Here is a 15,288-nt window from a genome sequence, read left to right as displayed (position 1 = left end):
GCTGAAGAATTGATGCTTTCGAACTGTGGTGCTGGAGAAGACTCTTACGAGTCCCCTGGACTGCAAGGAGGTCAAATCAGTCCATCCTAAAGGAACTCAACCCTGAGTGCTCATTGGAAGGACAGATAGTGAAGCTGAAGCTCCAATATTTTGGCCACCTAATGCGAAGAGAAAACTCTCTGGAAAAGACCCTGATGCTGGGAAAGACTGAAGGCAAAAGGAGAGGGGGACGGCAGAGGATGAGATGGCTAGATAGCATCACCGATGCAATGAATATGAACTTGAGCACGCTCCGGGAGAGAGCGCAGGACAGGAAGGCCTGGTGTGCTATGGTCCATGGGGTCATGAAGAGTCGGACACGACTGAACGACTGAACAACAACAATACGTCTGCTAATTCTAAAACTGAACATATTATGGAATTTTTGAAGAAAGCCGATATGGGGACACTGAAACCAAAGCAGGTTCTAACTCTTAATCAAGATATTCCATCAGAGGAACTACATGATACTATTAAGGAACTCAGCAATTATAAGTCACCAGGTACTGTTTCTGTGCTTGTTTGATAAAGCATTTGAATCTCAGCTTGCCTCCTACATGGTTTCTCTATTCAATTGAATATTAGATAGCTATGCTATACTGGGGACATGGAGAGTATCTAGAATTATAATAATACCAAAGTGAAGCAAATCCTTAGATAATCTAGACTTATTCCATCTGATCTCTCTTCTTAATCAGGACTAGGAAATCTTTATCAGTATTATGGATGCTTGTTTAAGTTATTTGGCATCTGAACACATTAAAAACAATCGACATGGATTTGTTAAATGGAGGCAGATGGAGGACCCAGACTGAGGTGATAGCACTGTTCAAGCACTTGAAAGGCTGTCACAGAGAGGAAGGCCAGAATCTCTTCTTGATCATCCCGGAGTGCAGGACACAGAATAATAGGCTCAAGTTACAGGAAGCCAGGTTCTGGCTGAACATCACGAAAAATGTCCTGTTAGAGCAATACGACAATGGAATCAGTTCCCTGGGGAGGTAGTGGGCTCTCCCACATTGGAAGCAATCAAGACAAGGCTGGACAGCCACTTGTCAGGGATGCTTAGACTTAGATTCCTGCATCGAGCAGGGGGTTGGACTTGATGGTCTTGTAGGCCCCTTCCATCCCTATGATTCTATGAAATGTAATACATCACGGATTAAAAGCTACAACTAAACGTTGTTTCATTGTCTTCATGCCACCAAGGCGTTTGACAAGTTGGAATGGCCTTTTTAAAACTGAAACTAGGGGAAACAATGGAAGTGGGTAACAAATTTAAGAATGCCTTAAAGAATTTATATTACTCAAATCAAGTATTAATCAGAATCATTGACATGGACTCTAGCCTTTCACCAACACAGAGAGGAACATAACAAGGATGTCCACTGTCCTCATTATGATTTGCTCTTGCCATGGAGCCCTCAGCAAATAAGACAAGACGGCTCTGTCCTGGGGTTGGTGATAAAAGGACAGTCTATTAAAATAAATCTGTTCACTGATGATAAAGTCCTTGCTTTGACTGATGCAAAATAAGAACTACCTAAAATTCTCCGGATCACAGCCAACTATGGGAAGGTAGCAGGATTAACTATCAACTATGAAAAATCAAGAATTTTGGCTTTAAATATGACCAGATAGAAACATGACCAAATATAAACTTGAATGAAGACACAATACATCCACTGGAAACATATTGCTCTTTATGGAAAGACTTGTTAAACTGATGTACTGTTGTCTTATGTGATTTACTGATATGATTGTAAAAGCTAACAATGCTCCTTAAATTAATTTGATTGCAAGGTTGTTTGTTTGTTAATGTATTTGATGTTTAATGATGCATTTCATTACTTTAATACAAAACAAAATAATTTACATTAAAAAATGCCCTGCTCTCTTCAGCCAGAAAAGCTTCCAGAGTGGCTTACAGATTAAGTTTCTAAAAAGCAGGGGGGGGGGGGTGTCTTCATGACAACAGAATAAGAAACGCATTGGCGTATTATCCGGATTTTCATGGAATCAGCTGTGGTCGAAGCAAGAAAAGCCTAATGTACTGTACCTTTAAAATCCACTTGAAAGGAACATACTTCCTGGTGGGGGTGGAGAGCTGAACTGAATGTCATCAGATGGCAGGGACTGCTCAACCAATGAGAGAGGTTTGTGTCTCCCCACCCCCCAGTCCAAACTTGCTCCTGCTACTAGTACATTATTATGAATGGAGGGCAAGTAATTCACTATTCTGAAGGCTCACCCCTGCTACTACATTATTGCCCCCCTTTCCCCCAGTGTGTGCACTTTTGCCTTGAGAAGCCAAAATCCTCCCCTTTCTACCCTCCTTTTCTCCTTCCCCCTGCTCACAATGAGATACAAGCTCCTGTGACCTTGAAGGATGGGTACTGTGACCTTACATAACAGAAACTCTTTGAACATCAAAGAAGCACAGCATTGAGATTTCACAAGATAGCTTTAGGGCAAGTTTTTAAACTTAGCCTTTAACCCTTTAAATGCTTACTTCTTACTTCCAAGCAAACATGCACGGAAGAGAGGTTGCTGTGGTTTGCTTTGCCCCATATAATATCCCTCCATTTATGATGTATGAAACCTCTGCTGTGTGGGAAGTGTTGCATGAAAGGTGATGAGGTCCCGCGTGCAACTCGGGAAGGAGACAGCATTTGCAAATGTGCTATTCCGAGGGATAACAATGTCATCTTAACTCATGCATGCACTGCTTGGTGATATTTTCTGAATGGGAGGGAAAACAACCCCTTGACCAGAATCAGCAAGTTCATGGAGAAGTGAAAGACACAGGCCTGGGGCTGGGCTACCGTGCCAAAGTAAATGCAGAGGATAGAGCACACAGCACCAGAAGTGGAGAGAAAGCGAATTAAAGGAATCAGAATATAAGCAGTCTCAGAAACTTTTTTCCACTGAAACCTCCGGAGTGGCTATGGGATGGCCATGATGTCATGTACCATGGATGAATGTAGAGCGCTACTAATTTGCACCAAAACCTCCATGAAAACAGTCTCCATGGCAGGCCCTGGCCCTAAGGCTTACAATCCAAAAATATACAACACAAAAGGGAAAAGGAAAACAAGTATATTCGAGCACCAGTCCTTACTGTTATATGGGTCTTATAACAACCACCTATAATGCAGCTGTAATTCTGTAATGGCTGTAACCTAGCTTGAAGTTGTTGGTCTTAGTACAACTAACTGGAATGGAAACAGTTGAAAGAGGAGCCAAAAATTACTAATCTCAGATGAACTGATGGAACTGCCCTACTTCCTACCTCTGCCTTTGTTACAGCCTGACAGAGTGGTTGCTGGATGACAGTTGCAGGAGAAGCCAGGCCTCTAACAGTTTTAAAATGATATTAAATAAAATACTTAAACTGTTCCCTTCAAACAAGGTTGCAATCAAGTATTGGCCTGCTCTACCTGGGCCAGACTCTATGCTAGACAAATACAGGAACAAATTTAATAGGTAATTCAAGTAAGTAGGCAGGTGGTCAAACACAAAGGTTTCAGTCCAATATGGGATCAAAGGCAGGAGCAGTCAAGATACAGACCATGGTGAAAGCACAATATTACTACACAAGTGGGTGGGATCCAGAAAAGAGGTCTGAGGTGCAGTCAAGACCAAACACAAATAAGCAATCAGAATCAGATACAACACACAGAGTAAGGCATAAGGTCAGCAAGCAGCAGCACAGAGGTACAGTCATAAAGCAAAGCTAGGAACACACAGAGTAAGGCACCAGAGCTGTTAGAACTATGTTGCTCCAGCAACAACTGAACTGAAACTGAAGCCTTATATCACCAGAGCTTCCTGAGCCCCATCCCAGGCTCAGCTGCAGTTCATTACAGGCCCTCTGGCAAAAGTCCTACTCAGGAGTAGGCCCTTGTGCCCAAGGAGTCCTTTCTTCTTGAGGAGTCCTCCTTTGAAATTGAGCACTTCTTCTCAAAGGAGCCCTACTGCCTTGCCTCTTGAGGTGACGATGCTCTTGGGGTTACGTGGTCATCCAGCCTCCACCTCAGGCAGAACTCTCCTCCTCTTGCGGGAGTATTGCAGTCATCTCTCCTGAGGGCCCAGGCTCTCTCAGGTCTCCTGACATGTACGGCTCCTTGGTGTTGTCCATGTCTGAGAGCTCTAGCTCCTCGGAGGAGAAGGATTCCTCCAGTGGGGGCATGGCAAGTACCTGGTTTTGCATATACATTTATTTAAATGAATTCAGTGGTTAGATGTCAGACAGTTAATTGACTAAATATAAACCAATTAATAGCAATTAATAATATAAAAAGCAAAGAAAGTAAAATATTTTGTAACTTTTCTTCTTTTTAAACAGTGGAATCAAAGATCAGAGAACCAATATTCATTTGCTGTCCGCCCACAATCTAGAGATATGACTGTAAGTTGTTGGGAAAATATTATTAAAATGGCACTACTTCTTGTTGCAGGGTATGCTGCTTTAGATTTTTGTTGCTATTTCAATTCATATAACCTTGAGTGACAATATTTATTATTTTTGTACATATTAATAAATTATCAACGCATATTAATATGGTCATTCCAGAAGTGATGTGGTGCACCAGTGGCAACACTTAGCTAACCCTGACACATGCTACTCCACCCTGTAGGTTTCAATTGCTCAGGAGTCAAATGCCAGCTGAACTGCACTCTGTAAACATTCTCTCTAAAAGCAAATATATTCTTGTTAAATACAGGAAACGATGTGTACAAAGGAACCTGCCTTATACTGAGTCAGAATGTTGGTCCATGTAGCTCAGTATTGTCTATACCAGGGGAGGGCAGAAGGTTGATCTCGGATGTTTTCGGACTTCAACTTCCAGAAGCCCCTGCCCGCATGACCAATGGTCAGGAATGCTGGGAGTTGAAGTCCAAAATATCTAGAGATCTACTTTCTGCCTGCACCTGGCCTACACTGACTGGCAGTGGCAATTTGGGTTTCAGACAGGTCTTTCACAACCCTACCTGGGGATGCCAGATATTGAACCTGCAGCTTTTTGCATGAAAAGCGTGTACTCTACCACTGAGCTATAGTCCTTCCCTGTATATGTCATAACATAACAAACATATGTCCCGAACCAGAGTCGGCATCAGCCTTATCAATGTTTAAAGTAAAAATTGTCCGTTAGTAGTAGGAGGTACCCCTTCATGGATCACTGCCTTGTTGTGGCGAAGGGGCTTGCGTAACTCAGTGAAGCCATAAGCTATGCCATGCAGGGCCACCCGAGACAGACAGGTCATGGCAGAGAGTTCTGACAAAATGTGGTCCACTGGAGAAGGAAATGGCAACCCACTCCAGTATTCTTGCCAAGAAAACCCCATGGAACGTATCACAGGCTGAAAGATATGACACCGGAAGATGAGCCCCTCAGGTCGGAAGGTGTCCAATATACTACTGGGGAAGAGCAGAGGGAATTTCCAAGTAGCGCCAGAAAGAGTGAAGCGGCTGGGCCAAAGCCGAAAGGACACTCAGCTGTGGATGTGTCTGGTGGTGAAAAGAAAATCCGATGCTGTAAAGAACAATATTGTTTAGGAACCTGGAATGTCAGATCAATGAATCAAGGTAAGCTGGAGGTGGTCAAGCATGAGATGGCAAGATTGAACATTGACATCTTGGGAATCAGCAAATTAAAATGGACAAGCATGGGCGAATTTAATTCAGGTGTCCATTATATCTACTACTGTGGGCAAGAATCCCTTAGAAGAAATGGAGTAGCACTCATAGTCAACAAAAGGGTGGGCAAAGCAGTACTGGGGTACAATCTCAAAAATGATAGAATGATCTCAGTACGAATTTAAGGCAAACTATTCAACATCACAGTAATTCATGTCTATGCCCCAACCACTGAGGCCGAAGAAGCTGAGGTTGAGCGGTTCTATGAAGACCTACAACACCTTCTAGAACTAACACCAAAAAAAGATGTCCTCTTCATCATAGGGGATTGGAATGCCAAAGCAGGAAGTCAAGAAATAACCGGGATAACAGGCAAGCATGGCCTTGGTGTACAAAATGAAGCAGGACAAAGGCTAATAGAGTTTTGCCAAGAGAACATACTGATCATAGCAAACACTCTTTCCCAACAGCACAAGAGGCAACTCTACACATGGACATCACCAGATGGTCAATATCGAAATCAGATTGATTATGTCCTTTGCAGCCAAAGATGGAGAAGCTCTATACAGTCAGTCAAAACAAGACCTGGAGCTGACTGTGGCTCAGATCATGAGCTTCTTGTTGCAAAAATTCGACTTAAATTGAAGAAGAACGTAGGGAAAACCACTAAACCATTCAGGTATGACCTAAATCAAAGCCCTTATGAATATACAGTGGAGGTGAGGAATAGATTTCAGGGATTAGACCTGATGGACAGAGTGCCTGAGGAACTATGGACGGAGGTCTGTAACATTGTTCAGCAGGCAGCAACTCAATCCATCCCAAAGAAAAAGAAATGCAAGAAAGCCAAGTGGCTGTCTGATGAGGCTTTACAAGTAGCTGAGGAAAGAAGGGAAGCGAAAAGCAAGGGAGAAAGGGGAAGATATACCCAACTGAATGCAGAGTTCCAGAGAATAGCAAGGAGAGACAAGAAGGCCTTCTTAAATGAACAATGCAAAGAAATTGAGGGAAACAATGGAATGGGAAAGACTAGAGATCTCTTCAATAAAATTGGAGATCTCAAGGGAACGTTTTGTGCAAAGACGGGCATGATAAAGGACAAAGAAGGCAGGGACCTAACAGAAGCAGATGAGATTAAGAAGAGGTGGAAAGAATACACAGAAGAACTATACAGGAAAAATCTGAATGTCCCTGATAGCCACGATAGTGCGGTCACTGAACTTGAGCTGGACATCCTAGACAGTGAAGTCAAGTGGGCCTTAGGAAGCATGACTAACAACAAAACTAGCGGAGATGACAGTATTCCAGCTGAGCTATTGAAAATCCTAAAAGATGATGCTGTTAAAGTGCTGCACTCAATATGCCAACAAATTTGGAACACTCAACAGTGGCCACAAGACTGGAAAAGGTTAGTTTACATTCCAATTCCAAAGAAGGGCAATGCCAAAGAGTGTACAAACTACCATACAGTTGTGCTTATTTCATATGCCAGCAAGGTGATGCTCAAAATCCTACAAGCTAGGTTTCAGCAGTATGTGAACCGAGAACTAGGGTTGGCGGAGAATTTCTCCCCGAAACTTCGGAGGGCCGAGCGCCAACGTGTTCGGCCCCCCGAACAAGTTTCGGGGAGAAATCCTCCGAACCCCCCCCCGCACCCCTCCCGGGACGGGACTTATCTTCGCCGAATGTCCCTCCTGGCGGCGGGTCCGGCCGGTGGTTCGGCGGGTGTTCGAGCGGGGCGGGAGCGGCAGCCGGTCTTTCAACCGGCTGCCGCCGCCGCCACCATTGCAATCAAAAGAAAAAAAATAAAACCACCCCCTGATAGGCTACGTGACGATTCACGTAGACTATCACGGCTAGATTTGCAAAGTCAGCCGTGATAGGCTACGTCAATCGTCACGTAGCCTATCACGGGTGACTTTAAAAAAAAAAAAGTGTGTACGGATAATGGCAGCCCCCATAGGGAGCCGCCATTCCCGTTCCTTATTTGGTCGCCGTAGTCTACGTAAACATTTACGTAGACTACAGCGACTAAATAAGGAACGCGAATGGCGGCTCCCTATGGGGGCCGCCATTAGCGTATGCGCTTTTTTTTTTTTAAGTCACCCGTGATAGGCTACATGACGATTGACGTAGCCTATCACGGCTGAATTTGCAGATCTAGCCGTGATAGGCTACGTGAATCGTCACATAGCCTATCAGGGGGCGTTTTTTTTTTTAACTTTCGCGTTTGCGGCCGGGCGAGGAGGGAAGCCTCCTCCCTGGCCTGAATTTCGGCCGGGGCAAGGCGGGAAGCCTCCCCCCTGGCCTGAATTTCGGCCGGGACGAGGCAGGAAGCCTCCCCCCCCCGGCCGGAACTTCGCGGGGGGACCAGCGAAGCGCCTCCCCCCCACCGCGAACGTCCTTCGAGGACAGGTAAGGGACTTTCGTCCACCCCTACCGAGAACTACCGGAAGTACAAGCTGGGTTTCGAAGAGGCAGAGGAATAGGGATGGGGGAGAATTTCTCGCCGAAACTTCGGGGGGCCAAGTGCCAACGTGTTCGGCCCCACGAAGTAGTTTCGGGGAGAAATTCTCCGCACCCCCCTGTCCCCCGCACCCCCCCCCGGGATGGGACTTACCTTTCCCGAATGTCCCTCCCGGCGGCGGGTCCCGGCGGCGGTTCGTCAGGTCTTCGTCAGGGGCGGGGGCGGCAGCCGGTCTTTTGACCGGCTGCCGCCGCCGCCGCCATTCCAATAAAAGTAAAAAAAACAAACAAACACCCCCGTGATAGGCTACGTGACTATTAACGTAGCCTATCATGGCTAGATTTGCAAAGTCAGCCGTGATAGGCTACGTAAATCGTCACGTAGCCTATCACAGGTAACTTAAAAAAAAAAAAAAACACGTACGGCTAATGGCGGCCCCCATAGGGAGCCGCCATTCACGTTCCTTATTTGGTCGCTGTAGTCTACGTAAAGATTACGTAGACTACGGCGAAAATAAGGGCAATGCTATTTGCGTTGCCCTTATTTTCGCCGTAGTCTACGTAAAGATTTACGTAGACTACAGCAACCAAATAAGGAATGCGAATGGCGGCTCCCTATGGGGGCCGCCATTTGCGTATGTGCTTTTTTTTTTTTTTTAAGTCACCCGTGATAGGCTAAGTGACGATTAACGTAGCCTATCATGGCTGACTTTGCAGATCTAGCTGTGATAGGCTACGTGACGATTAACGTAGCCTATCACGGGGGCGTTGTTTTTTTTTTAAAAAAAACTTTTTATTTCGCGGCCGGGAGAGGCGAGGCGCCTCCTCCCTGGCCTGAATTTCGGCCAGGCGAGGCGGGAAGCCTCCCCCCCCGGCCTGAAGTTCGGGGGGAGCAGCGAAGTGTCTCCCCCCCACCACGAAAAAGCTGCGAGACCAGGTAAGTGGCTTTCGTGCACTCCTACAGAGGAACTAGAGATCAAATGGCCAACATTCGCTGGATCATGGAGAAAGCAAGAGAATGCCAGAAAAACGTCTATTTCTGCTTCATTGACTATGCTAAAGCCTTTGATTGTGTGGATCACAACAAACTCTGGCAAATTCTTAAAGTGATGGGAGTACCAGACCACCTTACCTGTCTCCTGAGAAACTGTACGAGGGTCAAGAAGCAACAGTAAGAACCAGACATGGAATAACCGAGTTGTTCAAAATTGGGAAAGGAGAATGACAAGACTGCATATTGTCGCCCTGCTTATTTAACTTATATGCAGAGTACATCATGAGAAACGCTGGGTTGGATGAATCACAGGTCGAAATTAAGATTGCTGGGAGAATTATCAACAACCTCAGATACGCAGACGATACCACCCTAATGGCAGAAAGCGAAGAGGATCTAAAGAGCCTCTTGTTGAGGGTGAAAGTGGAGAATGCAAAAGCTGGTTTGAAACTCAACATTAAAAAAATGAAGATCATGGCATCTGGCCCCATCACTTGCTGGCATATAGAAGGGGAAGAAATGGAAGCTGTGACAGATTTTACTTTCTTGGGCTCCAAGATCACCGCAGACAGTGACTGTAGGCATGAAATTAAAAGACGCTTGCTCCTTGGGAGGAAAGCTATGGCAAACCTAGACAGCATAGAAAGAAGCAGAGACATCACCTTGCCGACAAAGGTCCATCTAATCAAAGCTATGGTTTTCCCAGTAGTAATGTATGGCTGTGAGAGCTGGACTATAAGGAAGGCTGAGCGCCGAAGAATTGATGCTTTCGAACTGTGGTGGTGGTGGTGAAGACTCTTACGAGTCCCCTGGACTGCAAGGAGGTCAAATCAGTCCATCCTAAAGGAAATCAACCCTGAGTGCTCATTGGAAGGACAGAGACTGAAGCTGAAGCTCAAATATTTTGGCCACCTAATGCGAAGAGAAAACTCTCTGGAAAAGACCCTGATGCTGGGAAAGACTGAAGGCAAAATGAGAAAGGGACGGCAGAGGATGAGATGGCTAGATAGCATCACCGATGTAATGAATATGAACTTGAGCACGCTCTGGGAGAGATCGGAGGACAGGAAGGCCTGGTGTGCTATGGTCCATGGGGTCACGAAGAGTCGGACACGACTGAACAACAACAAACATTTTTTTTAATTGCAAAGTTTATTGCAGGTTTCCACTTCCTCGTTTTAATTGTGAAGTTGGTGGTCCCATCACTCTCATGCCTATATCAGCTGGGCAGGGAAACGGGACGACCCACAGACAAAGCAGTGGAACTCTCCTATTATGCAGAACAATTTTAGGCCTGCTTGCTGAATACCTTTGCTAAAATGATTGCTGTCAGGAGCGCCCTGGCGGCCTCTTTCAGTCTACTCCAATAGCTAACTCAAGACAGACAAAAGGATTATTTTCAAGGCTTTAATCCTTTTGCAACTTAATGACTCTTTCAGCTGCTAATCACCAGTGACTAAGCAAGGAACAGCAGAGTAGCCTATGCTCCAGGTTAGGCAGTTGGTCCCCGTTTGAAGGAGAATCACGGGAAGGCCCTGAACTTATGGGCTAGGGAGCGTTCCTCCCTCTTTCCTTTAGGTCCTCGGGACGCGACCGTTGCTTGCGTGCCAAACGGGCGCTACCCCTCCTTTCCGCGCCCTCCAGCTGTCGTCGCTCCCGGCGTCGGCGTCAAGCGTCCAGCAAGCCCCCCTCCCGCACTCTCTCGCTGCCAGGGTCACTATCTCAGGAATGCTGGCAGGAGGAATCTCTGCCAGCTGCTGTGCCTGTGAGAGATGAGTGCGCTCCTCTCCCATGGATTGCTGTTCCTCCTCAGAATCAGAACTGCTCTAGGGTTCTATTGGCTCAGTTTCCACCCTGACAATTGCTTGCAAACAGCCAGAAATGATCAGTTCATATTCTACCCTTATATACAGCATACCAGCTCAGTTGTGTTTCACACTAGGTCAAGGTGAAACACCAGGTGCAAGGTGTCACCAGTATTGCTGATAACATCCAGCTCTGTTTCTCTGTGACATGTGAACTGGGAGAAGCTGTGCACATTCTGAACCTGTGCCTGGATGCAGTTATGGCTTGGATAACGGCTAATAAACTGAAGTTGAATCCTGATAAGACAAAGACCCTATGGGTTGGCAGTTCCTAGGTCTGGGAATTGGGTTGTTTTCCTGTTCTGAATGGGGAAGAGAATGCTCTGAAGGAGCAGGTATGTAGTTTGGAGGTGCTCCTGGATCCATCTTTATCACTGGAGGCCCAGGTGACCTTGGTGCCGTGCAGTACCCATTCCTGGATAGGGATAGCCTAGCCACGATGACCCATGCACTGGTAACCTCACGATGAGACTGCTGTAATGTGCTCTGTGTGGGGCTGCCCTTCTGTGTGGTTCAGAAGAGCAGAATGCAGCAGCTAGGGTGCTCAGTGAAACACCCAGCTATGCTCACATAGAATCTGTGTTAAAGGAACTGTACTGGCTGCTTATTAGCTATCGAGCCATGATCAATGTTATGTTATTGTCATACAAAGCCCTAAACAACTTGGGACCAGGATATCTAGGAGTAGGGATGGTGCCAGCGCTCGGCTGAGTCCGGGAGTCCAATGGACTCCCGCCCCCCGCTTGTGCCTCTAGGCAGCATCCGCTGAGCTGATGTCCCTGCTTGTGCCCCCTCCCTACTCTTGTCAAGCAAGCCACTCGCATGCACCTACCCTGCACTGTTTGTGAGCAGCCGTCATTCGTGCGCTCACCATTTTGTGAAAAAAAAGGTGACTCAGGAACTTCTGTAAATTTAATATTGTGCATATAGCAGCCGTAAAGGCCCCATCTATGCAATATTACAGGTGTAAATAGGCAGTGGCTAGGTGGGTGCCCAGAGAACCCAGACCAGGGGTGGGGCATCTGTCCATCCCTATCTAGGAGACCTTCTTCCCCTATATATACCCAGCCGACCTGCAAGATCATCAGAGGAGGCGTTGCTGGGGCATTGCTAAAATTAACAAAATGTCGCCATGCACTACCTCGATGGTGGGCCTTCTTGGTAGCAGTGCCCACCATTTGCATAACCCTCCCTGATGCAGTTCCCCATGGCATCTTGCCCCATGGCATCTTTTACTGTCTCCCCGTTTCTTTTCATCCAGCCCCATCTTCAGCTCTGCTCTGCTCTATCCCATCTTCTCTCCATTGCCTGGATTGACATCATCACCAAAGACGTCTTGGATACTTTCCATCATACGGAGGGGTTACAGGATCGAATTCGATACCCTCCCTCTGCTTGGTACCATAAGAGTCACAGCCCCATCACCAGTTCACTATCAAGAGGTCAGCACGCTCCTTGAGAAGAGAACCACTGTGCCCATCTCGCATTTGAATCTCTGCGAAGGGTTCTATTCAAGGCACTTCATGGTACTGAAAAAGGATGGAGGGCTCTGTCTGATCCTGGACTTCCAGGAGTTAAACCTATACATCTCATCAAGGAAGTTCCGCGTGGTTTTTCTGGCATCTATTCTCCTCCTACGGATGGGCGAACTCACTCAGGTCCGCCACACATCCCACTCGACAGCGGCCTGCAGCTGCAGGCCACCCAACCCTGTTCACCACACCACACGAGCTGCTGGCCAGTCCATGGCTGCCTGGCGAGCGATATACAGCCACCCGCTCTCTTGCCAAGCCACCGTTTTGTGCAAAGTGCAGCTCATTCTTTTTACGTAAAGGGGCTGTACATAATTTTGCATTAATGGCCTCTTTACAGCTGCCATTTGTGTAAAAAGGCCCTTTACGTAAAAAGAATGAGCTGCCATTTTGCGCAAACTGGCCACTTGATGAAGGAGCGGAGACCCCTGCACTTGCCCGACTTGGTGTGCCCTGAGTCAGGCAAGCACAGCAGTCCACAGACTGGAGTCCAGGAGGCCGAGCAGGGGGTGTCCATCAGACTCCACCCCCCTCTCGAATTCCCACAACATCCCTACCCTCTCCTCTCCCAAGGAGATTGGTTTGCCTCTATCGACCTGAAGGATGGGTATTTTCACATTGCCATAGAGGAGTCATACCAATACTACCTCCGCTTTGCCATCAGTACCAATGCCTACCAGTTCTGGGTACCAGCTTTCAGCTTTGCCACCACTCAAAGGGTATTCACCAAGTGCATGGCGGTGGTCTGTTACTGTCTTCAGATGCAAGCTGTGAAGGTGTACCCATACATGGATGACTGGCTGTTGGTGGCATCAACATGGAACAATCTTCTGTGGTCGATAGAAGTGACCTGCAGTCTCTTTCAGTGCCTGGGGCTTTGCATCAATGTGGAGAAGTCTCAGCTGCAACCAACTCAGAGGTTTCTGTTTACTGGGGTGCTACTGGACTCCCAGCCTGGTTGAGCCTTTCTGCCCCATGATTGCATGGGGGTGTTGACTTTGGCAAAAGAACTCATGCTCCAAGAATCCACCTCGGTTTTCATGATCCAGCACCCCCTGGGCCTAATGGCTGCAATGACAACTGTCATTCACTACACTCTATTGAATAGAGTGCAGCGGCGGGTGGGCTCTCCCACACTGGAGGCATTCAAGATGAAGCTGGACAGCCACCTGTCAGGGATGCTTTGACTTAGATTCCTGCATTGAGCAGGGGGTTGGACTCGATGGTCTTATAGGCCCCTTCCAACCCTACTATTCTATGATTCTATGAATATGAGACTACTCCAGAACTGGCCCACATGCAATTTTGATACTGAGCGGGACACTCGCTGGACCCGACTGCACCTTCCACCAGACATCAGAGATGCTCTTCAGTGGTGGACGGTGCCATCCAACAAAACACAGGGCATGCCGTTCCTTCAACCCTCTCCATCCTGAGTAGTGACTATAGATACGTCGCTCTTGGGATGGGGAGCTCACTGTTCGGGCTTCACAGTCTACAGACAATGGTCGGCTGGGGAGGCCAAACAGCACATCCATCTCCTGCAAATCAAGGTGGTGGACAAAGCTCTTTGGGCTTTCGAGTTGGACCCAAAGGGCAGACTGGCCCAGGTTGCATCAGACAAGAAGACGGTGGTCACGTACCTGAACAAGCAAGGGGTTACAAGATTGCTTTCACTCTTCACCCTGACGCTTGAGACTTGTTGGTGGGGTGCACCTTGTCTGATCAGATTGGTCGCAATCCATGTTGCCAGAACAGACAATGTATATTGGCCAGCCAACTCAGTCAAGCCAAGCTAACCTCCCACGAATGGGAATTGGACAGATTGGTCCTGAGGACGCTTTTTAGCACTGGGGTACGTTGGAGGCAGGTCTCTTCGCCACACAGGACAGTGCAGTTTGCCAGGCCTTTTGCAGCTGAGCAAGCCACTGTGCGGGTTTGCAGGGAGACGCCTTCATTCTCAAATGGATGGAAGTGTTGTACTACCACTTCCCTCCTTTCCCACTGATCACCAAAGCCCTGGCAAAGATTGGGATAGACAGTACTGAGTGTCTACTCATAACTCTGTGGTGGCCTTGTCAACCTTGTTTTTTTTAATTATTATTATTATTATTCACATTTCTATATCGCCCCATATCCGAAGCTGTCTGGATGGTTTACAAAGGTTTGCCCAGCTGCTCAGGATGGCACAGGGTCGATACTATCCTCTCCCATCACATCCATCCCTTCTCACCAGGGAGAACGGATAAATCCAACACCCTGACTTAGCTACTCTCCGCTTGATAGATCAGGTGGCAGGTACTGAACCGGTCCCAGCACTGATACAGAAGATCCTCAATGCTGCTTGTAAGCCTTCTACCCAGGGCTCCTACTCGAGACAACGGGCCACTTTCTCTTTCTTTGCTCATGCTCAAGGTTTTCACCTACTCTGCACCAAGTCCTCCAGTTCTTCCTCTCCCTCTTTGAGAAAGGACTTAAGCTGTTGCCTCTAAGAGTTTATCTCTCTGCTGTCTCTGCTTTTCACCCTATGGTTGAGAGGTCATTTGTTGTCTTGTATCCGACAGCGAGATTTTTGAAAGGGATCAAGAACTGGTGCTACCAGTTTGTTCTATGCTACCAAGCTGGAGCCTCTCAGTGGTGCTAAAGGTGCTTTCAACAAAGCCTTCTGAGCCACTGGTGACTACAGATTTGTGCCGCCTTGCTTGGAAGGTGGTGTTTTTGGTGGCTATCACATCTGCATGCTGCACC

The 15,288-nt window shown here is 47.1% G+C and overlaps 1 pseudogene across 1 annotated transcript in view; it reads left to right on the top strand.

The window, feature by feature from the left end:
- Positions 1 to 15,288, top strand: part of LOC146349260 (disintegrin and metalloproteinase domain-containing protein 26A-like) — a 107,973-nt pseudogene that overhangs the window by 46,862 nt on the left and 45,823 nt on the right. The window contains exon 13 of the transcript XR_014789352.1: positions 4,388 to 4,450. The product of XR_014789352.1 is annotated as a disintegrin and metalloproteinase domain-containing protein 26A-like (transcript). The remainder of the gene's footprint in view (positions 1 to 4,387; positions 4,451 to 15,288) is intronic.

The sequence above is a fragment of the Heloderma suspectum genome, chromosome 3 (assembly GCF_057233095.1).
Source record: "Heloderma suspectum isolate Gila_16-S chromosome 3, 16-S_ref, whole genome shotgun sequence".
NCBI classification, from domain to species: domain Eukaryota; kingdom Metazoa; phylum Chordata; class Lepidosauria; order Squamata; family Helodermatidae; genus Heloderma; species Heloderma suspectum.
The sequence above is the reverse complement of the archived record's forward strand: the minus strand, read 5'-3'. Positions and strand labels throughout refer to the sequence as shown.